Source organism: Marmota monax, unplaced genomic scaffold (genome assembly GCF_021218885.2).
Source record: "Marmota monax isolate L192 unplaced genomic scaffold, Marmota_monax_Labrador192_F-V1.1 WCK01_AAM20220418_F8-fsc00082, whole genome shotgun sequence".
NCBI classification, from domain to species: Eukaryota; Metazoa; Chordata; class Mammalia; order Rodentia; family Sciuridae; genus Marmota; species Marmota monax.
Window position 1 is genome coordinate 1,048,505 of NW_026695207.1, and position 27,677 is coordinate 1,076,181.

General features: G+C 40.9%; 1 protein-coding gene across 7 annotated transcripts in view; it reads left to right on the forward strand.

Annotated features, from left to right (window-relative positions):
• The window catches only part of Sema5a (semaphorin 5A), a 451,060-nt gene that overhangs the window by 124,056 nt on the left and 299,327 nt on the right, over nucleotides 1-27,677 (forward strand). The window contains exon 1 of one of the 7 annotated variants that reach the window (XM_046430341.2): nucleotides 12,867-12,962. The exons of 5 other annotated variants lie outside the window; for them this stretch is intronic. The gene's annotated coding sequence lies outside the window, so the exon portion shown is untranslated. Of the gene's footprint in view, nucleotides 1-12,866; nucleotides 12,963-13,156; nucleotides 13,259-27,677 lie in introns of those variants that run through there. One more of the 7 variants, XM_046430342.2, reaches the window with a different exon arrangement.

Genomic DNA, 27,677 nt, shown 5'->3' on the forward strand with positions numbered 1-27,677 from the left:
ATGTTTAGCCCCACCTTGATCCCTGAGGGATGGATCTAGCTGTCTATAGACTGAGACCTCTGAAACTATGAGCCCTTAAATAAACCTTCCCTACTCTAAAGTTGTTCTTGTCAGGTCCTTAGTCACAACAGTGAAAAAACTGACCAAAGCACCCAGTGATCAACAGCTTCTTCAATGCACTTTGCTGGAAATATTGGGTGTCTATATGCAGAAAAAATGAAACTAGATGATGTCTCTCCCCAGTTGCAAAAATCAACTCAACATGAATTAAAGATATAAATGTAAGATCTGAAACTGAAACTACTAGAAGGAAATATGAAATATGGGTGAAACACTAAGACACTGGTGTAAGCAATGATGTTTTGGATAAGACCCCCAAAGCAAAAACACCCAAAGCAGACAAAGGGGATTATGTCAAACCAGGGGCTTGTGCAGAGGGAAGGAAACAGTTGACAGAAGGAAGAAACAACCTATCGAGTGGGAAAGTACATTTACATAGCATTCATTGGACAAGGGAACTCAAAAAACTCCATGACACCAACCCCCACAAATAATCTGTCTGAAAATGGAGCAATGATTTGAGTACACATTTCTCAAAAGATGATACAGAATGGCTGACATGTACGTGAAAAAAATGCTTAGCATCACGAATCATCAGGGAACTCAAATCAAAATCACGATTTTATCACTTCACTCTGGTCAGAATGGGCATCATCAAAAAGCAAAAGTATCAACTGCTGGCTAGGATGTGTACTGTTAATGGGAATGTAAGTTAGTATAGCCGTTATGGAGAACCACGTGGAGTTTCCTCCAAAGCTAAAAATATAATCACTGTATTATGTCACCATCTTTCTCCTCAGGATATGGTCAGCTCATCAAAGAGATGCCTCCACACTCATGGCTGTTTCCACGCTACTCACAACAGTCAAGGTGGGGAATCAGTTGAGGTGTTCATTGGCAGACAGATGGGTCAAGAAAATATAGTAAAATACACAATAGAATATTATTCATCATAAGGAAGAATGAAATCCTGTCATTTGTGGCAACATGGATATAACTAAAGGACTTCAGATTTAGTGGCATTAGCCAGGCACAGAAAGATGGACACTGCTTGTTCTGAGTCATGTGTGGACCTCAGAAAACTCCATCTCTAGGAAGAGCGTACAAAAATGATGATTAGAGGGTAGTTAGGGTAGGGAAGAGGGAGATGGGGCCAGACGACAGGTGCCCAAATGCAGGGATAGGAGGAATAGATCATAGTGTTCACCAGCTCTGTCGGGTGGCTGAAGTTTGCAGTGACTCATTATATATGTTATACAGAACTAGAAGGGAAATACTGAACATCTATAAGCAGAAAATATGAAACTAGGTGATGTCTGTTCCCAGTTACAAAAATCAACTAAAAATGAATTAAAGTTATGAATGTAAGATCTAAAACTGGGAAACGACTGGAAGAGAATGTGGGTGAAACACTAAGACTCCAACCTGAAAAAATCCTAAGTGTTTAAGAAGATGGAAATAGTAATTACCATGATTTGGTCATTACACATTCTACACATGAATTGAATGATGGCACTGGAACCCCTCATATGTACAATTATTAGGTATCAATTAAAAATAGATAAGATACATAAATATTAGACAACCTGGGAAATAAAGTAAATAAGGAATACATTTTTTTTCCCAGAGGATCATTTCACTGGCAAAATGTCATTGGAGAAATTAGCTTATAAATAATCCCAAAAAATTCATTTAAAATTTTTCTGAATTTTTTAGATCCAGAACTACATTTCAAGAAAAGCATTTGCAATAGTTTTGTTCAGGGTGAGAGATAGGGGCTAAATTTCATTCTACTACACATGGATTTCCAGTTTTCCCAGCACCATTTGTCGAAGAGTCTATCTTATCTCTACTGTGTATTTTTGGTGTCTTTGTTTTGTGGGTTTTTCTCTGAGTCTTCTGTTCTACTGGTTTTCATGTTTGTCTGGTGCCAATACCATGCTGTTTTTGTTACTGTAGCTCTGTAGTATAATTTAAAGTCTTGTATTGTGATGCCTCCTGCTTCACTTTTTTTCTCCTAAGAATTGTTTTTTCTATTCTGGGCCAAACGAATTTCATAACTGACTTTTCTATTTTTAAAAAAATATTTTTTAGTTATGCATTGACCCAGTATCTTTATTTTGTTTATTTATTTTATGTGGTGCTGAGAATCGAACCTAGTGCCTCGCATGTGAGAGGCAAGCTCTCTGCCACTGAGCCACAATCCTAGCCCTTCCTTTTCTATTTTAATGAAGAATGTCATTGGAATTTTGATGGGAATCGCATTGAATTGCATAGTGCTTTTGGTAGCAGGGCCATTTTGACAATATTAATTCTGCCTATCCAACAACGTGGAAGATCTTTCCATCTTCTAAGATGTTCCTCAATTTATTTCTTTTAGTGATCTGTAGTTTTCACCGTGGGGTCTTTTACCTCTTTTGTTAGATTGACTCCAAGTATTTTATTATTTTTGAGGTTGTTATGAATGGGGCGGTTTTCCTAATTTCTCTTTCAGAAGATTCATCATTGGAATATAGGAATGCAATTGATTTATGAGTTTTAATTTTGTGTCCTGATACTTCGCTGAATTCATTTATGAGTTTTAGAAGTTTTCTGATGGAGTTTTTTGCATCTTCTAAGTATAGAATCATGCCATCTGCCAATAGAGATAGTCTAGCTTTTCTTTTCCTATTTGTATCCTTTATTTTTTTTCTTTTGCCTAATTGCTTTGACTAGAGACCCAAGGACTGTGTTGAATAGAAGTGATGAAAGTGGGCATCCTTGTCTTGTTTCTGATTTTAGAGGGAATGATTTCATTTTTTTTTCCATTTAGAATCATGTTTGCCTTGGTTCTGCTGTACATAGCTTTTACAATATTGAGGTAAGCGAGGGGATTGGAAGTCAATCATGAGCATCTGGAGTGGTACTCGGTCTGAATTCTAAAGTCATGTTTCCTTCTCTGCTGCATAGTGGTGTTCAGATTTGGGATAGATTGGAGGAATCTCCCTCAACTAGCCAGAGTTTTTGATAATTACTTGCATGCTGTCTGTGATACCCAGAAAATGAACCATCTGTGTGTGGTTTCACCTCTGTTGTAATTTCATAGTTGACTCATGCTTTCACATGGAGTTAGGGAGGAAAGGGGATTTCATTACCTTAATATTAATTTTATGCCACTGTTTTGGGATTAGAAATTCCATAATGCAACGTTTTTATTGTTGATAGCATCAATAGTGAGATAAAATTTGAGCAAGATAGAAATAGCAATAACAACAGTACAGGAAGATGCTCGGGAAGATCAGGCGGGGTGGTAAATGCATTTCTTTTTCTTGCCACCTAACAAAAAGCCTATGAGTTTATCATTTGCAAAATTTTGGAAGCTGTGAGAGCTAGATAATGGAAACCCTAAAAGAAAAGGTAGGAAGCCAGTTCTCTGGTTGTCTGCTTCCCATCATTAACCTTTTTGTTATTTTCCTCCAAAATAGAGAGAAACATTGATACCACATACCATTTTTGTCACAAAAACAAAAACAAAACCTATGGTTAAAGACATGGAAGTCAGGCATCAGAGCACACATAATATTTGTAGTGCTTTATGATAGACATGTTAATATCTCATATACAAAGACCCTTAGACACTTAGAAATTTATAAGAAAAATTCAAAGAGTCCATAGAACTAGGCAATTCAAATAAGAGTATGTTCTGATGTCAAAAGTTGTGTCCATACTATTCTTGTTATTTATTTATTTATCTGTTTGTTTGTTTATTTATTTATTTATTTATTTTGGTACTAGGGATTGTACCCTGGGGTGCTTAACCACTGAGCAACATCTCCAACCCATTTTTTTGTATTTTATTTAGAGACAGCATCTCAGTGAGTTGCTTAGGGCCTCACTAATTTTCTGAGGCTGGGTTTGAATTCGGGATCCTCTTGCCTCAGCCTCCAGAGCCACTGAGATTATAGGCATGCGCCACTGTGCCAGATTTGTCTACATGATTCTTAATGTAAATGAGATCTCATTCTTCTGACTGGCCAGAAAGGAAAAAAAGACAATAAAATAATAACAACAATAATAATAATAATGGACAAGAAAAGAAAAATATGTGGATAAAACCTCTCACCCATAATTGATAGAAATATGGATTGTTTACATTTTTTGGAAAAGCAGTTAGACAATTCTTCTTATTAAAGATATACAAACTCCTTCACCTGGTATCACTAATCTCAGGCAGAGGGATTATACAAATGAAATCTCCAGTATATAATGTGTGAGAGGCAGAGATTACACAACTAGAGACTCCGTGCACACACATGGGGGATGCCCTGGTGTTCACGGTCACATTGTTTTAGGGCTTCTTTCCTTGTCCCGGAAAGAAACCTACCTCTGAGAACCTTTCTGTTTTTTAAAAGGCTTGGTGTACTTTTACAGAGGATATAGGCTCCCCAACCCGCAATTTACTACATTTTGTCAAGAATCATGTTTCAACATTCATTTTGCTTTGTAAGTTCCCTTCTCAGAAATATCAACCATCACTGGCAGAGGATTAAACCTCCTTAAGTCTGCCCTTAGGTATTTAATGTAAGATTTTAAATATTTTCCTTTCTCTTCAGCACAACTGGATGTGTTTCTGCCAGTTATGTGCATGAGTAACCCTGGGTGAGTCAAGAATTTGTCCCTGTCACATTTTCCCTTCTGTGAGTGCAGCGACCCTATGCATTATGGGTGGTGACAAGTGCAGTCATTAGGTAAATTAGAATGGGGAATGCCTACCTTTTGATTCAAAAGGTTTTGTAAACGGAAAGATGAAGGATCATGTAGCTCCCAGGATACCTCTGCTGTAAATGCTGCTACTGTCTCCTTCAAACAGGATACTTCATGAGTTTCCAGAGACTCTGGGATGAGTTTCTAAGAACTCCTGAGCACTGCAGGTGGCTCATGGAGAAGCGCTACATGTGCCTGTGCACCACAGAGGGACACGGGTTGGTGAATTGGCTGGGCCTTGCAGCACACACCCTTATCTGATTGAGCTGCTTCTGGAACCAATATGGCCCCCAAGCACCCCGCAGGGCCTATTCTGAAGCCAAGTGGCTGCCGATGTACCAGGAGGGCTTTGGAGACGCACATCAGAGGATCTACATTACTTTTTATTTATTTCCTCTGCCACACTACAGATAAATGGGAGTTGGACTTGGTTTATTTTTGCCAATTATGTATAAATATAGTCGAACTTCACCATATCTTGTCATATGTTGACTGGTTAAAAAACGAAAGTTTATTTATATTTTGTAAAATAATTTTTAAGTTCATGAAATCTACAGAGCACTTGTGTGTGTCGCAGGCCCCAGGACACAGGTAAATCTTCCTGTCTCTGCCATCAGTACCTGTCAGGGCCCATCTGCCATTCTCTGGGCTTGCACACCCACGGGACAGGTTGCCCAGATGTGTGCCCGTGTAGAATCTGTACCTAGGAGATGTAGCTGCTGGGGAGTCAGCCCAGTTCTTGGTTTTGCCTTGTTCCCTTGATCCTGAGAACCTGGAGAACGGAGAGTGTGCCCTGCTCTGCTTTGTCTTGCAGTAAGAAATGTTAGGAATAGGCTGTTTTCTCTAGATTCATTCTCTTATATCCTACTACCCTATTTGATTAGCATTAGGAGGTGGGGTCCTTGAGGAGTAATTTACTGTGATAGGGGAGCTCTCATGATGAAGCTGGTGCCTTTTAGGAAGAGACAGGAGGGAGCTTACAGGAAAAGATGGCCATCTCCACACCAGAGTGGGCCCCCACCAGGTAAGGGTCTGTCCTCACCAATTCTGAGATTAGATTTTCTCATTCCAGAAATATATTTCTGCTGTTTAAGTCACTCAGGGTATAGTAACTTGTTACAGTAGCCTGAAGTAAGGCAGGAGGGATTCCATAAGTGTTCATATGAAGTGGGCAGTGGCAGACGTGTGCAGATCCCAGACTGTGGGGATAAACACAAGGCAAAGAAGTGAAGGGAAAGTGTCTCAAGAGATGAGAATGCAGTTATCAATGAGTGACTTGACCCTTCATGGACATTCTTGTTCTCTGTAACTTTGCAAACCACCAGAAATGATGGTTGGCTCCTGCTTTTCAAATTACATGCAGAGCCAGGGAAGAAATGGAGGCTGGAATATTCCCTATCAAATGATAATGTGTAGGTGAGAGAAACAACCACACAACTGGGGTCCTATTTGAAGATTAAAAAGTGTAGATTTATGTGAGAAACTACATTAAAAAAATAGCAAAGTGATGGTGTGCGTAAGTAGAAATGGCAAATATAATCTGTGTATAAAAGTCAGTGGGATCACATATATAGTTAGAAGTTACACCACATAATATTAAAAAAAAACTTTTTGAAAAACAACTGTCTCAGGATGGTATTCACTATATTTTATTTATTTTAACAAAACTTATGGGTAAAATGTAAAAGCAGCAACATCTTAAAATAATAGAGTTTAAAATTAAAATGCTTGCTATAAATTGCCCTATTATTTTTATTATTATTTGCATAGCAGAATAAAGAGAAGATCTGAATAGGAATAGAAAAGATAATTATAAAGTTGTCCCATAATTGTACCAGGCTTCCCGTTTCAGTAGCTATGAAAGGTTTTAGTTTTAAGAGATTCTGGTCTTCCCAATTCTTTTTCTCCTTATATGGTATAAATACTACCCAGTTGTGTATGTGTGTGTGTGTGTGTGTGTGTGTCTGTATGTGTGTATAGAGTTTCTCATTCTTGGTAGTATGACATTTTGGGCTGGATAGTTTCTTTTGTTGGGGTGTCCTGTGCACTACAGCATATTTATCTGCATCCCTGTCCTCTGCCAGCTAGATGCCAGTAGACTAGTGACAGCACAGATTGTTTCTAGACATTACAAAATGTTCCTGAGAAGGGGTTGTAAAATGACCCCTGGTTTTGAACTACTGATCTAAATGTACATTGCTAAGTTAAAAACAGGATCAAATACAAGCTGTGAAGACTCATGTGCACTTAGGTGGCCATCCGTCTGTGAAGGGAGGTCTTGCACTTGATGCACTGAGATTTTGGTGCTGCCTTGGACAGCGTTCTTGACCTTATGTGGATGTTGTGCACCCCACAAACAGGTGCGAGAGCTCTGATAGAAGTTGCCCAGGCAGATCCAGCATGAGAAGGGCTGCTCTCCCTTCCTGAGATCTCCCCTGGATCTCAGTGCTGGGTCAGCATGAGGCTTGCTTTTCTTGAACGATGACTTCGAGGTCCATCATGTAATTATCAGTGATGGGAAATGGGACAACCTGGGCTCTACAGGATCTGGAGTCAACCTTGATGTCCCCTGACCCTTACTTCTCCAATTTCCAACACTGTCCCCCATCCCATACCTCTATGTTTATGGAAGTGAAAGACTAGAACAAGTAAAATCCAGTCCCTCAGTGAAAGATGGAGTTACGAGTGTTTCTCCAGAAGAGTTTTGAGTGTCAGTTTATGATCTGATAATGCAATCCCATCTCTTCAATTCCCATCTTACCTTTACTGAAATCTCTCCAAAATAGTGCAAGGCTTATTGCAAAATGAATTCTTGGAACAACAAGGTGGAAGTCTTCTTGGTATCACCTCTGGAAATCACAGCATTAACTGAGCTGAGTCCAACTTAAAGCTGCTTAAGTGGACACTTTTTTTTTTTTTTTTTTTTGCTGTTCAGTTTTCTCAGATGTGCCCTAAAGAAGAAAGTTGTCCAACAATGGCAGATTGTTGGTGTCTTTCAGTCCAATAAGAAATTGAATGCCAATTGTAGCACTGCAGAACATAAATTTGGAAAACTTTTTGAAACAGTGAATCCTTAAACTAGTGATTGAATGATAACGATGCAGACAGTGGTCATTTTGATTTGATTAGTGTTCAGCAGGACTTCTATTATGTGTATTTTCCATTTTATTTAAAGGAAATTTTACCCAATTAGCTTAGACTAACCATCTGGAAGTAGTTTTTCTTGTTTGCCTTTTGGCCCTTTTCTAGCTGAAAAAAAAAATAAAAAGAGGATGAGAAAATTATAAAAACGCTGATTTTATGTAATTAATGTTAGAAGAAATGCTCTTTTTTTTTTTAATCTTCTAGCTCATGCATAGAGTTAAGTTTTCTACATTTTCTTTGAGAATTAGTCATTCTCTGGTAGGTGACAAAAGTGTTTGGATTCCTGTCCTCCCTTGGGTCATTCATTTTGCATCTCCAAGTCTCAATACATTGTTCCCATGTCTGTGTTCAGTGACATCAGTTGCTTTCTTAGGTAGGAGAACTCTATCTTCTAATATAGGAGCCTCAGCTGCTGAGCAGTTGCACTGAGAATGGTGCATCGTTTCTTCTATACTGGCCAAAGCATTTTTTCCTTTCTGAAATGAAGCTTTGCTTAAGAAAAGCTGGGTACAGTGGTACACCTGCGATCCCAGCGACTTAGGAGGCTGATGCAGGAGGATCACAACTTTGAAGCCAGTCTCAGCAACTTGATGAGACCCTTTTTCACAATGTAAAGATCTGGGAATGTAGCTCAGTGGCAAAGCACCTCTGGATTCAATTCTTGGTACTGGAGGTAAGGGGAAGCAAAAAGCAGAGTTTTGAAATCTGTTTCTTAATAACTCTAATAGGAATCCTTTGTAATAGTTGACTTCTTCAAATATACAGCTCTCTGATTAATTTGAGTCACTTTTCTAGCTGCCTAAATATTGACCCTGTCTCCTGGTGACCAGATCTTCCCTGGTGACCAAATTTATCTGTAATGTAGCTGCTAGGTGCAGGCTCCATCCCAGGTGTTTTTGTTATAGTCTATCGGTCATGGTGAACTCTGCAAGGTGTAGGACACTTGGTTCTATTTAGTAGCTAAAGTTTAGACACAGAAGTTTTGTATCTTTCAAAATGAAAACTCCGAAACTGGGACTAATCCCCCTATCTGCTAACTCAAAAGCTCACACTCTGATACTAGGGAGATGGCTGATGCTTTTGATCTCCTGTTTGTATAATATCTGTGGTAGTTTTTTTTTTTTCCTGGTAAGTTTTGTGAAGGTTTTAGATGAGTTTCTTGTTGAATTTGTGGGAAGATTTCTACCAAAGACCATTGTAGGGTTTTCATATTATGAACAGTAAGAAAGTAGAAATATCATCTGAACCAATGACTCCTAAATATTTGAAAATGGACCTATTTCCATCTGATACTATTTTTGCAGGATCCCTGGTATTTAAGGTGCTGAATATAGATTGATGCCATCAAATATAACCAAAGGAACATCTTTTTATTTTGTGCTCATTTAGTGAGACTAGGTTTCATAGACATCAGTATAAAGCACTAGAGAAAAGCTGTCATCCTAGATGAAGGCATTTTTTTTTTTTACATATAGTGGAATTGCCAGATCTTAAATACAGCTTGGTGGTTTTCCACATCTTCTGCTTCATTTATTGTAAATGAAATTAATTTTGTTCAATGATGTCCTTTAAGATGTCAAATGTTATTAGAATGAAATATGATGATTACAATAGTGCCTGTTTATGCATGTAATATGTGTTTTCCTAAAATAATTGCATAGTACATTTTCATTTCACAGTGACAAAAGACTTGGATATCTTTTTAGCTTTCACCCATTTAATCAAGAAAGACAGTAGATCATAATAGCAAATGAAATCCTCCTAGGCTTAAAAAAAAAAAAAAAACTTGGGAATTTTCTCTTTCATTTTTTTTTCTGATGAATGTTGCTAATCTTAGGATATTTTACACATCTCCTTTGATATGTATTACACTTCCTTTCAGTGAAATTCATTTAAAGAAATGATAAGCTTTGTAAATGCTAGACTCAAAATATAGGAAAGTTCAGAAATGTGGGAATTATCATGGCTGTGAAATATCACTTAAGTATACGGTGCTGGTGCTTTTGGTGTCTAACAGAAGCACCATGAATAATGCCTGTTGTCTCTCTCCTTCCCAGCTGTGTTGCCATGAATACTAGACAGGGTGAACCTAGAGAAGAGTATCATTTCTCCAGTTTCTGCATTATTTCCAGCATTCCTTCCTAGCCTCTCTTCCCACCTGCCCGCTCTTCCTTCAGCAGGCTGGCTCACTCTTTCTAACTCATACTACTTTCAGGCCCAAGTGTCTTCCCCTGTGAAGCCCCACTGGAAGGTGACAGAGGCCGTGGCCCAGTGTGGCAGTGCACCCCAGCCTCTCCATGTGCACCCTCCCTCTGCCCAGCCTAGGACTTGGGTGCTTTTTGCCTAAGTCTCCAAAGTCTTGCTTCAGTCTTCTGGGGACAGTTCCTTCTTACGCTTGACGTCCTGCCTCCCTATTTCTAGTTCACGCCACATGTGTCTAACATGGATGTTGGTGTTTGCTTTCATCAGTATTCTCCTTCCTACTTTCCTGGGTCATCCACTGACAATTTCAGAAAAGATTTTGTCCACTGTTCGGTCACTGGGTGTTTGACATTTTTCTGGGTGCCCACACATCATGACCAAAGTGTCCTTCACACTGGACTTCTGATTGCCCAGCAGAGGCTGTGCCACCTCAGATCCCCTCACGGGGAGCACGGATTTGCTTCACCTCCACCAACCCTCACACCATGGTGCATTCCATGTGGCTGTCATCTGGAATGGTAGACATTGCTGGTGAGCATCAGAAGTTGCTGATGGATGGATTTCCAAATGTTTTGTTATGATAACGGGGTCTTCTTCTAGGAGAACATAGTAACAATGGGCATTGCTTGATATAGAAAAAAATAATAAAGCAACAGAGGAAGCAGTAAAAGCAGTTCCTTTTTAAAAATTTTTATGAATGCCCTGATCTGAAAGTCTAAAGAATATTGGAAGTCAACCAGGATAACCACTCCAGAGATCTTTATAAAGTCTTAGAGGTATAGCATAATCTAGGAAGTGGTAGGTTGTGTTTTGTCTTCATAGAAGTAATTCTATAGGTTTAACTAGAACAAGCAGAAGAGGAAGAGATAAGCAAAAATGTATCTGGAATCCATGAGAAGACTAATTTTCTGCTCATCGTTTACTGACAAGACACTGCCTTCATGGAGGAGATGGAATCTTTCATTTAGGGATTACCTTGCAGGGTTTAGCTAAGGCCTCTGTCTCATCTAAGGCAAAGGTTTTCTGCTGAAGTCACAGTATTATTTTGCCTTAACTGGCCTTGATTTGTCCTCCTCCTGTTGTAAGTGGTGATATTTTCTGGGTACGATGGCATATTTAATGTGAGTTTTCTGTTTGGTGAATACAAGATTAATTTTTTATTTCCTCCTCCTTCCATCCCTTATTGGGATCCACAGGTGGTTTTATTCACTGGACTGGGGATGATCTGTCTCGGTGGCCGTGGATGAGGTGTAGTAATACGTGACATGACTCTTAGTCTGTGGGTGATGTGGAGAAGTGCCCAGTCTGTGCTAGTTGTGGGCTAAGTGAGACTCCGGTGTGAACTAGAGACTCCTTTTGCTTCTGCTTAGGCAGTCAACGTTACTGAAATATGGGCTGAGATGCATGTGGAAGGCAGCCATGGTGCAGACAAGATGGAGAGTCCATATGCAAAAACTCACCTCCAAAATTGGAGGTGAGCTAGGAAGATTTATTCAACTCTGGAGCCCCTCAACATAAACAGTAGCATAGCAGAGTACATGCCGAGGACACGACCTTTGATTTCTACTTTTCTGTTGTGAGCCATTCATTTCCACAGTGACTATTTATTTTGCTTGTGCTAGATTACTAGTTCAGTGTGCATGAAGGTGGAGCATGACTTTTGGAGTGGTGCTGTAAGCTATTTTATTTATGGTTACACTGTGTACATAGTCTTTCAAATTATCACAGGATGAAATGAGAAATGTCTTTATGAAAAAAAAAAGAAGTCCAGATGGAAACTGTCATTTGCTATAACTCAAGAATAAATATAAGGAGCAGTTAGAGAACACTCTGTAGTAGAAATGTGGGCAGCTGGTGTGTCTTTTTTTTTCCCCTTGCATATTGTTTTATTTACTTCTTTATAATTGGTAAAAAGAGGAGCCTGACAGATTAAAGACAAATGAAATGGAAATTCCAACACTGGAGAGGTGGACTTCTGGAGGCCGAGGACATCAGGCAGTGAAATGGCCCCAGGAAAAGGGGACAACGTATTTTGAGAACATGAACAAAGAAACTAATTCTTTGGATCCTATGTTGCACCAGAGAAAATTCATTAGTTGCACATACTTCATTATTAATGAGATCCCAGTAATTTTTGGAGTTGATTGTTATTTTTCTTATGAAGTATTTGCTTTCTTAACATGTAGACCCTCAAGATATTATGGTTTCTTTTGTCTGATTACTATAGGTTAGGTGCATGCTTATCTCTTCCTTATACACTTTTTTTATTTAATAAAATAAAGACACAAGAAAATAAAATTCTAGTACTTTTAATTTACGGTTTCTAAAAAGAAAGACATTCTCATAATAAAATGGTACCTGAAAGAAATTTTCTGTACCAGGTAATTATTTTTATGTATGTGTTAATAGAAATATATATATAACTTTTAAAATCAAGATTGCATTGTACCTGGTTGTAGGTGGAAAAAAAGAAAAAAAAAAAAAACCTCTAAATTAGGGTAGAGAATCACACTTAATCTTATTTGGAAACCAGAGAACAATAGGGATCTTGCTTGTTGGCTTGACCACAGGGTTCCCTGTCTCTCCTCCATCTGGAGATTTTGTTCTGGGTAGCTGCATGCAGGATCAGCAGGGGCCATCCTGATGATGACTCAGCCTCATCATGCCTGTGGTCTCAGGCTGTGGAGGTCTCATTCTTCTGCCAGTGGTGGTTAATGATTTCTCAACACCTCCTCAAGGAGAGAAGTTGTTTTTCCACAGGGAAAAACTTAGTCATGGGAAGGTTGAAGACATGGGGGTCTGAAGAGCAGCAGGTAAGTCAGTTAGGGAGCTGCGGCTGGAGAACCCCCTCCACTTGCAGAGGAGCTGCCTTTGTGGGTGTGGTTTGGGGTCAGAGCCCCTGGGCTAGGTGTGACCTCAGATGGAGGTATTGAGGGACTGGGCATTTCAGCTCTTGCTCAGCCGTGGCCTTATCCTGGCAGATCACTGAAGTGTCTGTTACGCGGTTCTTAACTCAGTTGCCCAGGGGTTCCTACAAGGGGATTTAGAATCCTTAGATGAGAGGTACAACCTGACCTGTTGGATTTCACTGTGGGATATTTGACTTCGGGTAAATGATTTTCCTTTGACTTTCAAATTAATTTTCATGTGTCTCCAGCCATCGTCGTCTCAATTGTTACATGTGACACCACAATTTTGTGTAGAAACTCTAGTTGACCTTGAGCCAGGGTGCAGAAGGACAATTGAAGGGCATCTCTTTGGCACCAGGACCCCTGGCTCTGGTTTCAGCTTTGCCACCAACCTACTCGGTGGCCTGGCAAATCCTCTCCTAGGGCCTCAGTTTCCATGTCTATGAAAAGAGGAAATTGTAGCAAAATTAGTGGTTCTTTTTTAGAGTATGTTTGGAGGAGATGCAGATGGGCTCAAGAATTTTGGAAACAGGATTTCATATTAAAAAGAAGTTGAAAATCAGTCTAATAACTGTTGCCAGAGCTCTTTTGGACTCCATGGCATTAATTTAAGAAAATAAAAGTTCAGCATAAGGTTTGCCTTGGAACTGTTTTCAATATGGAGTGGGCTTCTGGGTGGAGTGGTTCAGAGATCCTAGAGAGGCTGCTGCCTGGACTCGAATGTCAGCTGTCATTTATCAACTGTGACCTTGGACACATTTTTTAATGCCCTCTGCCTCAGTTTCCACACCAGTAAAATGATGATAATAAAACAATAACCTTTTATTGCACTGTTATGAAGATAAATTAGTTGGTAATTATAAAATACTTAGAACTATGACTGTCATCTATTGGGTATTATGTTTGGGTTAAGTAAATAGTTGCTCATTCATTAGAAAACTCATTTCATAACATACTACGGAGGGAGTTTCTGTAATTTTAAACAGTTTCGGTATTACTGTATATCCAGTGTGTTTGAAGCTTGTCTTAAGAAATGGCTAATCTAAAAATTTGTGTGGAGGGTATATCCCAGACCAAGAGAACAAACAACTTGAGCAAACTTTGGAAATGTTGAAGTCCCAGATAGATGTAGGAGAGAGTAGGATAATTTGGAAGTACGTGCTGAAGTGCGTTAGTGTGGTAAGGTACAAGGAGAGGTTCTGATTGTGATGGAGCTACAGAAGGCTTATCGGATTCCAAGCTGTGGCAGACGAGATTTCTATGTAGCAGTGATGGTGGTGATGTGTTAACAATGATGACAATGGTGATAATTGCAATGATGGGTGCTGGTGGTGGTGGCAATGGAGGTAGAGGTGATGGTGATAGTGGTGGTGAAGATGGTGGAGTTTTATCCAGCTTTTTTGCTGCTTTGACTAAAGGACCCCACCAGAGCAATTGTAGAGGAGGAAAGGTTTATTTAGGGGCTCATGATTTCAGAGGTCTTAGTCCATAGGTAGCAGGCTCCATTCCTTGGGGCTCGAGGTGAGGCAGGACATCATGGTGGAAGAGTGTGGCAAAGGGAAGTGGATCACTGGTGATCAGAAAGCAGAGAGAGGTTTCCATTTGCCAGATACAAATACATACCTGGAAGCCACACCCCATGCCCACATCCTCCAGCTCTGCCCTGTTACTTAAGTTGCCACTCAGATAATCCCTATCAGGGGATTAATTCACTAGTTGGGTTAAGAGTCTCACAACCCAATCATTTTTCCTCTGAACCTTTTTGCATTGTCTCACACTTGAACTTTTGGGGGATACCTCACATTCATGTGATGATATTGTTGATAGTGATGGTAGAGGTGTTGGTGATGATGATGGTGGTGATATTGGTGATGGTGGTGCTGGTAGAGGTGATGTTGATGTTGATGTTGATGGTGGTGGTGGTATAGGTGATGACAGTACTGGTGATAGTGGTGATATTGGTTATTGTGATGGTGAGGGTTGTGGTGGTGGAGATGGTGGTGGAGGTGATGACAATATTGGGGCTGGTGGTGAAGGTGATGATGGCAGTGATGTTATTCAAGGTGATGGTGGTGGAGGTTGTGAGAGTATTGGTGATGGTGGTGGTGGAGGTGATAATGGTGGTGATATTGCTGATGGTGATGGTAGTATAGGTGGTGAGAGTAGTGGTGGTGGTGTTGAAGGTGATGATGATGGTAATGTTGTTGATGGTGTTGGTGGTAAAGATGGTGACAGTATTGGTGATCATGATGATTGTGGTGGTGTGGTGATGGTGGAAGTGATAATGGTGTAGGTGATGATAGTGGTGATGTTATTGATTGTGATGACAATGAAGCCAGAATAAGACAGGTAGTCAATATAGAGAGGTCAATCAATCAGGTCTGATCAAGAAGGCCACATTGAGCCTGGGAAGTTGGAGACTGCCCCCTTAGGGATTGAAATGCCTTCAGAGCCCTTCCTCCACCCTTTTCAAGATGACCTGCCCCTGCTCCAACCTGTTGCTGAGGTAACTTATCCCAGGAATTGTCCCTCTCTACAGGAAGTTATAAAAGTTGTTAATTAATATGTCCTGTCCATCTGCTTCTCATCTTTTTGCCATCCCACCTGAGCATGTCCTGGGCCTAGTCATGTACATAGGAAGAAGAGAAGAAAGGGAAAGAAAGCAGGAGAACAAAGAAAGCCTAAGATATATAAGAAAGGCAGAATTCTCTCACTTCTTGGTATACCAGGATAGTAGCTTCTCCTGGGAGAAGTCTATGTTACTCATTTTTAAATAAACTCTGCTTTATATGCTTGCCTTGGGGTGCTTCTCTAATGTTATCCTTCAACATGTGAGGAAGCAGGACTTGTCACCGATAACCAGTGGTATCAATAATGGTGGCAGTATTGGTAGCAAGGTAGGACAGTAGTCTCTTCCTTTTCCCTGGTAACTTTTGTGCTTGAGACTCACTTTCTAGAGCTTAAAGCCATGTAGCACTGCCGTGTCATTTAAAAAGAGACATGGGGAATGACTGGAAACCAAAGAAGTTGTCTCTCCCTCTTTTCTTCATCAGTGACCCTATGAAGGTCATATCTTCTATTCCGAAGGTGCATACTTGGGTTTTAATTCTAATGCCATCTGCAGATCCAAGCCAAAACAGCCAGTTAACTGAGGGGAACAACTTCCCTGGGGGCTTCTTGGTTCCCATGCGGGTTTTTTAAATGGGCTAGGTAAAGGTTTTGCTTTTAAATTTTGACAGTGTCCACTTCACTTACTAAACTGGGCTGTCCTTGTTACTATGGTAATAGAAGCACATTTTTCTGCTTCCCATTGTATAACTGATTTATAAAACCTAGATTTCATCATGGCAGAATTCTGCGTCATTGTGATAAGTATGTGTCACACTTTCTATGGGACCATATTAGCATAGTAAGTAGAAAAGAAAACTGAACTATGAAAAATGAGATCAATATTCCCAATTTATATTTGGTTTGCTTGCTATATCCGTATTTCTTTTTAAAATTTTGTATATAGTGCTGGTTCTCAATGGGAAAGAAGGTAGTTTTGTCCCCTTTTCCCCAGTGGTAGCCATTTGTCAAAGTCTGGGAAAATCACTTTGATTTTCAAGACTGTTGTCTTGGGCTACTTACCTTCCATGGGTAGAGGTAGGTGATACCGCCACACTTCCAGCTCCCAGGAGAGCTTCCCACAACAAGAAGTCATCCTGTCCTGAATCCCAGGGATGCTGAGGCTAACAAACTCTGGTGTATGTTGTTTATGCTATGAGATGTTTGATAGAATGTATTTTCCTTCCAGAATCTCTCTTTCCATTCTCCATATTATATGACATAACATATTGTATGACAATAACTAAAATTAATCAAAAGACCTCTTTGACCTCTACTACTACAAATCTGCTTGCATGGAGCTAATTTCATTTACTTCTTCTCTGTACGTTCTCTTGACCCAGACACTGCCAATTTATGTTAACTCAATGGATGTCTTTTGATTTTCAGCATGATATTTTATCAGTTCTTCAAAATCAATTTTTGTGTGTTTCTTCTTCCTGAATTTGATGTAGGCTCCTTAATACTTGATGAAATTTCTTTGAATTATTTTTAAAAATACATTCTAGCGCTATACATATTTTACATGCCCAATAAATACTTAATGCTTACATTTGGGGCTTTATGTATGTATGCAGGTCAAACATTTTCTTGATGTCCATAATCTTTTCGTTATAGAGAAAAAAATGAGTGTTTCTTCTTCGTTTTTCTTTTTAAAGCAGAAATACATTCAAACCTCACTGGATTTGATTACTGACAGAAAGGCAGTTTGTTTCATGTTTGAGAAAATATTTCTAGCTTTCAACTTTTCTAGGCTTTAATTATCATGTTTATTTTAAAATAAATCTGGGGTAGGATCTTTAGCAGACATTCCCACAGGCCAGCCTTTCAAAGGCCAGTGTTATCTTTATCAGTTTTGATGCCTTTGCTGAACTCAACTGTGAGGGAGTCGTTGCTGTGAGGGGCATGTTTGTATTTGGACAAACGCTGCTCTTGTGGCTGTGGCGTCCCTCTGGACAGAGCCGACTGGGTTGTGACACTTTAGCCATGCTCTATTTATTTCTAACAAGTTCGTTCCTACTTTTGTGGCCACAAAAGGCAGCAGATATGCTGTAGCAGCATTATTCATGGGAACTTGGAGCCAGTTGGATAAAGGTTGGTCTCAGGTATTTACCAGTTCTGGGTAATTTGTGCTGACCTGTGGGTCCCTATCTCTGACTAGCCTCTCCTGTGAGCATGGGAAAACCTGCTTACTGTGGTGGTCTCACTCAGCCACACACCTTCCATGTGGTCAAGGAGTAGTAGATGATGTGAAGAGAATCAAGCATATTTGAGTCCCCCCTACCGGCCTTTAAAGAGTCATCAAAGCTAATTCATAATTGTTGATCATTGTGTACCCTTGCTAGCTTCAAACACATTAACTCATTCTCGTTTCAAAATCAGCCAGTAAGGTTGGGAGCCTGTGCTGACTTCACCCACAGAGACATGGCACTCTCAGAGCTGAAGCTACTTAGCCCTCATTTTTCTGATTGACTCAGGCCTGTCCAGCCCCCGGTACAGTATTCTTCTCTACTTCTCCACCAGAACACCATTGGCTCTGATTTTGTTTTATTCAGTCCACTCAATGGGACTGCAGGTGAACCAGGCTGGTAGAAAGTTTGTGTTGGGTTGTTGCAGGTTGGATCTGGAACGTCTCCCCTCCCTGCAATGCTCACGTGTTGAAAGCATCGTTGCCCAATGCAGCAAGGTTTACAGGTGGGGCTTTTAGACATGATCAGGGGTGAAATCTCATCACTGAATTAATCCATTTGATGGACTAATAATTTGAGTGGACTCCCAGGTGGTAATTGTAAGCAGGTGAGGCATGGCTTGAGGAAGCCATTCATTGGGCACGTGCCTTGGATCATATCTGTCCCTGGTCCCTTCCTTTGTTGCTCTCTGCTTCCTGGCTGCCATGAGTAGCTTTGCTCCCCCAAATCCTTTCACCATATGCTCTGCCTCACCTCTGTCCTGGAGCAATGGAGTCAGCTGACCAGGCGTTGAGACCTCTACACTGTGAGCCAAAGTAAACTTCTCCTCCTCCCAGGTGTTCATGTCAGGTACTTTGGTGAGAGTGATGAAAACTTGACTAATACATGGGCCTCCTGAATCTAGACTTTATTGCTTAAAGTTAAGAAAGGTGATTAGTGGAAAGTTCGGAAAGCTCTGAGTTAGGGACAATTCATAGATGCTGGATGTTGGGAACAATTTTTACAAGAGTTCCTGGACAGAACAAATAGTGGGATTCCTGTAGGATTTTGGATCACTGGGGGGGTCTCTTTTTCCATGAAGCCATTTCTGTTTGTTATTCACATTCTCAGAAAGGACAGAAATGCTATAACCAGTAGGGTGTTTTTCACACCCTGTTTTTTTTCCTAACGTGTACAAACACAGTCTCCGAGAACATTCCTGGAGCTGATTGCTTGGGCCTGTTGTTTCGTGGTGGGATAAAATAATGAATATCTTGCTTAACATTCTGTAAGTTTAGAAGTGGCTTCCAAACCACATGGCCCCTCGTTAAACTGGGCGAGAGAACATGCTCTGGAGAGCTGTTACCTTATATTCACCCTTTCTTTGGGTGGCTGGATAATCTCTTCTGGAATCTAATACCTGCTCAAAAGGAGGGAGCTGGTTCATGGTTCACTGCTTGTTGATGGTCTGTGGTCAGAGCAGAGTATCCTCCTTATGTAAGTTAGCCTTTGGGGGTCACATGAGACTGTCCATCTGGAATGTCTTAGGGTTTGCTCATTCATTAGTCACTATTTTCTTCCTGTGGTCTCAAGAACTATCTATGAGAAGCTCCTCTAATCATGGTTTTGGACCTTGACAAGGGGAAATTATCTTCAAATGGTGTGTCCAGTGGGATACGGAAATGGTCCTTTATAAACGGAGCCTTTTAATCATTCATCATTGAAAATTCACATTTTAAAATATCTTGATTAAATAAGGAATATGGTGAAAATAGCATTAGGGACCTGAGCTGTGTTTCCAAATGGGTGAGTGGTGTAGCCTTGATGGAAAGATTTGTTGCTGGTAGGAGAATGTTACAGGCATCTTAGCTTCAATTTGTTCCCCATTTGTTTCTTTAGCAGATTAGGAAAAAACAAAAACAAAAACAAAATAAAAAACCACGGCAGGTAGCTAATTAAAGGGTGCATCACCCCATTTCAGGGACGTGTGACAGCTGTGGGTTTCTTCTCTAGGAAAGGGGCATGAGAATCACATGTGCCTCCTGTAATGGAGATTCACAGAAGGACTGAGATGTAACCACCCTTGAGTTTTATACCTGGGCCTCTGATGTGTTTCTGATCAGCTCCGATGTCAAGAGAGCTATACACATATGGTTTCTGTTTGTCTCTTCTCTCATTCTCTTCTGTTTCATTAAGCTACCTCTAGCACTTGAGCTTCTGGGCAGTGACTGGGATTATTCAGCAAAGAGGTCTGGCCGATGAGATGGCTTAAAATTAAGGGTTCCCATCTTCAGTATGTGACAGCAGGTATGTGTTAATCATTGCATGCTAGTCACTGTGAGATGATTCAGGTAAAAATGTGATATTATAATTTTCACAGCAACCCCTAGGAAAGTGCAGCAGTATCCCTGTTTCATAGGCAATTGAGCCTTAGAGAAGAGAATTATCTTGCCTAAGTCACCCAGCCAAGCCATGGTAGGAACGTCAGTTCAAGATGCTCCATGTAGGAGCTGGGCTTCTCTATTGCTCCTGATACTTCTTCCTTTGTCACAAAAACATTGACTATACCATTGATTATACCCCTGTACATTTAAGACCTGTGCTCTACTGTAATGAAAAGGTGTTGGAGTATCTTGGCCTGTGGACTTGTGTGTTGAGAGCCACAGCCGAAGGGGCCCCAGCAAACTTCCAGCTGCCAGCAAACTTCCAGCTGCCGGCTGATGATTGGCTCACAGCGCCCCAGCAACATCTAGCTGATTGGCTCCTCGGCCCCAGCAACATCTAGCTGATTGGCTCCTCTGCGGTGATGCTCATTGGGCTGTTTCCCTGCCCTTTCAGACCATGGAGCTGCTCATTGGGGGACTTTTTTGGCTCCGCCCACGTGACCCAGCCAATCGGCCTCAAGAGCAGGAGGATTGTGGGAGGTGGAGAGAAGCTTGTGTGGGAGAGAGAGGCTTGTGGAAAGCCGGTGGTGGCAGTTGAGGCTCTGAGGGTTTTTCCTGAGAGGCTGTTTTGTTTGGCGTGTGTGGTTCTAAAAATAAAGTTAGTTTCTTTTGACAAGTGGCTCCTGATTGTGCCCAGCCAGACTGCGGCACTTGTGTTGGAAATTAAGTTCATAAATAGTTATATCACTATGTAAGTGGATCAGTGAAGGGCATGTTCAATGTTTTTTGAGTACAAGATGGAAGGAAGAAATAATCCCCTTGGGGAATGAGAGTGGGGAAGCATTACAGCTTTTCTGGATGCATTGGAGGTGGGCTTTTCCAATACTGGAAGAAAAGGTAGACAATTTAGAGATGGCATTCAGAACATAAAGTGCAAAGGGCAGATGGGCAGGAAAGTGCTTCTGTTTCAAGGATCCGGATGGTGGATGCAGGACAAAGGTGAGGCACAGGGTGTGAAGTGATGTGTGTGGCATTCTGTTGGAAATGCTTGGGGGCTGTCACAGCGTCAAGACCAGAGGGCCCTGGTAGAGACGTTTAAGCCATGCTGCAGAGACGTGGAAGGAAAAGGAGAACAGTCAGGTGACCCAACCAGGCCACCCTGGAGCAGGGAGTAAAGGGCACTCACTCCATGGGGTCCTTCTAATGGCCACATACCATAGGCCTGGTTGTTTGTTGAGAACATTAAAGCATGAACCACTTTGGACCTCACCAAAACCTGGACGGGTAGCTGGTATGGGTGTCTTTAGATGAGGGAAGAGAGTTGGCAAAGGTTTGTGACCCATCCAGAGTCACAGAGATAGAAGATCAAGCATATTTCAAATCCAAGTCTGCCTTATTCTAAGAAGAGCTTGAAGGACCTGTGGAATCATTACATTGGCATGGCAGAATTGGGGGTGAGGTTGGGGCATGTCTCTTCTAAGAAACCTAGAGAGAAGTGTCAATAGACTTGAGGTGGGTTGTCCAATCAGACCCTTCCAAAACCATGGTTGCATTTTACAATTAGTCCTTACCCATGAACTGCATCACCTTATAGATTGTAGGAATATGCCGATGTGTTGTGGGTCTTCCTTATGGATTGACATCAATGAAATAGAGTGGAGCAAAAGAGTGTGATTCAGGCATCTGAGTCCTGTGTGTGTGCATTTGTGTGCGTGTGTGTGTTGTGTGTGTGTTGTGTGCATGTGTGTGTACAGGTAATTATTGTGAATATGTGGCTATGACAGATAAGGACAGGATCCTCCATGCAGTGGATCAGCGGAAACAGCTGCAATGATTTGTACTTGGGGCTGATACAGATGGGACAGGTTTGCTTTTGGTTGAGCAGAGCATGCTGACTGTGCGAGCTGGCAGCTCCGGGACACTGGTGTGGAGAGAGTGGTGATAGGAGAAGAGGCTGCTGCTTGTGATGACTGCTGTGTTTCGCTACCAACCCTGGGCCAAGGCTCATCTTTGAAATTCCTTAGGGAGACTCCCATGGAAGAGAGTTTTTCCCAGAAAATCCCCACGAGGTTGCAAATCTTGTCCAGTGGCCAAGGGATTAATCTGTACAGACATGCTTGCTAAAGATTCATAGAATTGTCATTTAGGGGAAACCTAAGTATTTTATGATCCAAGACACTGTTTTGACAGTTTGTCCCACATTATGACCTCCTGCTGTGGGAACAGTGGAAGGACATGCAATTCTGATATTTCAGGGCTGAGAAGAGGGCCATGAGAGACTGTGGAGCCCTGGTCACTGGGAAGGTGTTAGTGATTGAGGCTCCATCCTAGGAGGTGGGGCAGTCAGTCCCTCGAATAGTTCTCTGAGGCTGTGGAAGAACATGTTCAATAATCAGGGGTGGACGTGGCAGGAAACATTCTTTTTGCCTGACATATGGCACTATGAAGTCCACACAGTAAAATAGCAGAGCAGTTGTGGACTTATATATTGTTGAAATGACATGTCCAAGCTTTGGGGCAGAGCTTTTATGGATACAGCTCTCCAGTCTGTCCCCACTGGTTCTTCCATCTTGCTCTGTTCTTCAAAACAATGACTAATGCTGAAAAAAGTGTACTACCTATCTGCTTTAATCACTTTAACACTGGGGAAAAACAAAAAACAGCTGGGAAAAGAGTGGTGATTTCTGTTACATAAGACTGGGTAAAGGGAGGTGCGCGGAGTTTCCAGGGATTGTCTAAAGGTGCATATGGCACACATTTTGGAGATAAGAATGCGTTCTTGGGCTTGGAACCAGGTGTCCACCCACATGATTATGAAGTCAATAATGGAAATAGGTTACATAAATTATGAAGCAATTTTAATGCTAGATAACATAAATTGCAAATGAATTTACAATTTTAAATAATGTAACGGTGTTTAAACTAATTGTAGAATCAGTTGCTTCATGAATATGTACATGGGAACAGGCTTCGTGGGCAGCAGTACATTTCAGTCAAAAATGTCCTGTGGGCTTGATCTATTGAGCAGCACTGTCGGTTTTACATTGGTTTTTATGTGGCTCTTGAATACCAGAGCTCATCCCCTGAGCCCCATGTGCCACACAACGGGAGCCTGCTGTGAAAGGTTCTGTGTATGGAGAACTCTCTCCTTTACTTTTGGGCTCCCCACAGGATGCTACCGAGAAGGCACTAGATCCCCTCCGTGGTCCCTCCTGGGCATCGACCACTCCACGACCTCCTCTCTTTACTCCTTCCACTGGAACCAGCAATGCAGGAAGCTGCTAGCCAGACTGGGCATCTGGGATTTTTTTCCCTAACAGCTTTACATGCCATAAAATTCATCTTGGTACGGTTTTAACATTTTTCAAATATTCAGAGTGGTGTAACGGCCACCATTGATTTTAGATTATTTTGATCACCCCATTAAAAATACCTTTGCCCATTAGCAGAAACTCCCCATTCCACTTCCCTGTAGCCCTGGGCTATTGCTAATCAATATCTGGTGTCAGAAGAGCTGAATCATAAAATACATGGCCTCTCAGGACTGGTTCCTTGTAATTAGTGTGTTTTCAGGTTTACCCCTGGCCTATCTGTTTATATTTCTGGTTGAATAGCATTTTGTTGTAGTGATATTGCATGTTTTTCATTCATTAGTTGTGGACCTCTGGATCATTTTCACATTTTGGACTAATTAAAAATGGTGCTGCTATGAATATCCATGAATAAGTTTTTCTGTGGACATATGTCCTTATTTCTCTTAGATATGTGTGTAGGAGCGGGATTGCTTGGCCCCTGGAATTCACTTTTACAGAGAGACTAACATTCCAATACTAGCTTACACTTGAAATGTAACATACATTTTATAAAGTTTAAAATGCAGTGCCTTTCTCCAATCATGATGGTACAATATTTTTGCAAAATTATCAGGTTACCTAAAGCAATCAGTCTGTATACCACTGTCGACAAAGGATTGCACAGTAGTCTTTGAATCAGACAGAGTGAATTCAAATTCTCACACTGCTGTTTTTTAAATGGCTGATAACCTGGGATGTGACAGCTGTCTTCTCTGAATCTATTTCTTGTCCACATGAAATTCAAGTCTGTGATTCTCAAACTCATAGGTTTGCCCACAGTTTTCCACTTTATTGCACACAGAAAATGTAAGGCTTGTGGGGATGCATTTGGTAAATGGCAAAAGTCCTCACTTAGAGGGCCAAAGGGATCTGTTGCTGACACCCCTGGACTGAGTTCTGCACCATCCTTAGCTGTGCAGGGCTCTTTTCTACTCCTGGTGGCTCCTCTCTGTTAGGAAAAAGTTTTTTCCTTGCTGTGTGGAGTCTCAAATCTTTCCATAACCTTTCCTGCTCCAATCTGTGAGAATCACCATTAACCACTAGAGAAAAATATAGGACAATAAACTGTGCTTTTGAAGGGTTATGATCTCATCGTATTTTATCTTCAGTGTGATATGTGGGAAACTCATATGATAAATGGAGAGGCTGGCTGTGGTGTTTTGGAGCAGGCTAGCTGGACTTCCATTTAGGAGGTTATGGATGGCCACCACCAATGCACTTAATCTGATCTGGAATTAGATGCCACACACTGCTGTTTTATTTTCTGTAGGCTTTGGAGCATTGTAGTATTTTCTTGATTTGTACTTTTCTGCTTTCACTTCAGTCAATGGGTCAATGTGCTTCTGAGATAAAAAATTGAATTTAAATTCTAGTTTTCTACTCTGAGCAAAATCTTTGCCTTTGTGGAATATCCTGTAGAGAAGTTGGGTGTATCATGGGGTTCTATTTTATTCTCCTTCTCAGAAGAGGAACACATAGATGCCAAGCCATAGGGAATCCTGAGCACGATGATGCTGTTACTTAGGCTGAGTTCTTTTGGGTGGTAATTGGCTCTGACAAGATAAAATAATCCTGGTCTTTTTCAAGTTAATTAAAGGTGCTTTTTGACACTATTCTCAACACTCTAGTCACGTTTGATGTCTTCAAACATGACCATGGCAGGAAGTTTACCAGACTGGACTTTGTAGAGAGCCACTTTAGTTTTTCCATGATACAAATTAGATGGAGTGCTTAAGTTCTCACTTTATCTTAATTTTTCTCTGCAGCATTCTCTCAAAAAAGAAATAACGCAATCTGCCAGTCTCTGTCTTTTGATTGATGAGTTTATCAAATATATAAAAAAGTGCTCAACGCTTCTAGCAATTAGAGAAATGCGAATCAAAACTACTCTAAGATTTCATCTTACTCCTGTCAGAATGGCAATCATAAAGAATACAGGCAACAATAAATGTTGGTGAGGATGGGGTAAAAAAGTACACTCATACATTACTGGTGGAACTGCAAATTGGTGCAACCACTATGGAAAGCAGTATGGAGATTCCTCAGAAAATTGGGAATGGAACCACCATTTGACCCAGGTATCCCACTCCTTGATTTATATCCAAAGGACTTAAAATCAGCGTACTATAGTGACGCAGCCACATCAATGTTTATAGCAGCTCAATTCACAATAGCTAGACTATGGAACCAACCTAGGTGTCCCTCAATAGATGAATGGATAAAGAAAATGTTGTATATATACTCAATGGAACATTACTCAGCTTTAAAGAAGTGTGAAATTATGCTATTTGCCAGTAAATGGTTAGAGTTGGAGAATATCATGCAAAGCGAAATAAGCCAATCCCACAAAACCAAAGGCTGAATGGTTTCTCTAATATGCAGATGCTAATTCACAATAAGGCAGGGGGCACTAGGGAAGAATTGCAATACCTTAGATCAGGTAGACAGAAGTGATGGGAGAGAAGGTGAGGGGATACGGGGATAGGAAAGATAGTAGAATGAAACAGACATTTTTACTGTATGTATATACATGACTGCATGACCAATATGATTCTGCAACATGTACACTCAGAAAAATGAGAAATTATACCCCATCTATGTATGATATATCAAAGTGCATGAATACATTCTAGTCATGTACAACTAATTAAAACAAATAAAAAAATTAAAAAATAAAATGCATAACATATTCTGGCCTATAACAGTCAAAAATGCTCATTTGAAGCACACTTGCAAAAACAGCCCTCCAAAGTACTAAAATGTATGCGAAACTGCATATTTCAGAAAGTTTCATGTTTTGGGTATATTTTCTCTAGATGTTAAGTGAAACAAAGTTATGCAATAAATGGCTAACAATTACTGTGGACTTATAGTGGGCCTCGTTGTCTTCTAAATGGTTTACTTAGGTGGATACGTGAATCCTTCTAACCTTATGAGAAAAGCACAAAAATTATCCCCACTTCAAGATGGAAAGTGCAGGCGTAGAACCTACACGTGACTGAGCTTAGATCTGCCTCGCCACAGTCATAGTTGGAGCCCAGGCCCTCTATGTCTGTAGATTTAGAGAAGTTTCAAAATGAAAGTGTGTATGTGCATGCACAGGAGCACACATTTGCAGGAGTGCACCTCTGTGGTCATGTATTTGTGGGTATTCATGTGTGCATTTCTTTATGTTGTACACAGTGCTAATTTTCCAGTCAAAATATTTAATAACTTGAACATATCATTAAAATTTCTCTTAAAAATAACATCTCATCTTCTTTACCTATTTATTTGCATTGATGCACTTCTGTTCACAAGGTTAGATCTTGAGAAATCCATCATGTATTGGAAATATGAGTTGAATAAGAATTTAATACACCTAAGTTACCTCGCACCGTTGCTGAGCATAATGCACCATGTATAGTCTGGGTTGTTTTCCTGGTGGTCTCAGGGTCGACTGGGATTGCTCTCCCTGCCTACCATCTCAGATGGATATCTGTAGCCTGGGGAAAGATCCAACTTTAAAATTTAGAGTATGTCTTTTTTTCTACTGAATGCATATCTCGTTTACCGAATCACAGAGTCACAGTCATAAGTCAAAGTATAGTGAGTTGGTGGCCATCATAGGTGCTTTGAAATCATGCTTGTGACTCATAATAATCAGACTAGGATAAATATACATCACTGCACATCTTGGCTGAAATCTGCTAAAGCTGTACCTGGGCTTTGTCTTCATCAGGACCAGTAAGAAAGAAGACAGGAAGTGCTTGCCAAGATGGAAGGAATGTACAGAGACAGAGGCATAGCACCCCTTTACTGGGAAGGGCCAGGGACCACCAGGAGGCTGGCAGGCAGGGCAAGCACTGAGCCTGGATTGGAACTCTCCAGGGAAGGAAGGGTGAGGCTGGGTAGCCTCTGTGGGGAAGTTAGGATTGGAAGATCTGAAGGCTATGGGAGCAGTCACTAGGTACCTGGCCCTGGATGCAGTAGCAAGGGGCCATTTGCTAGTGTTTGAAAGTCTGGTGGAGCAGATGGTTGGAAGTGAGGGCTTTGTCTTGGTGATTTGTACCTCAAGGTGTCCTTGCAGGGGAATGAGCTGGCCCTGGGAAGGGACAGTTTCTCCAG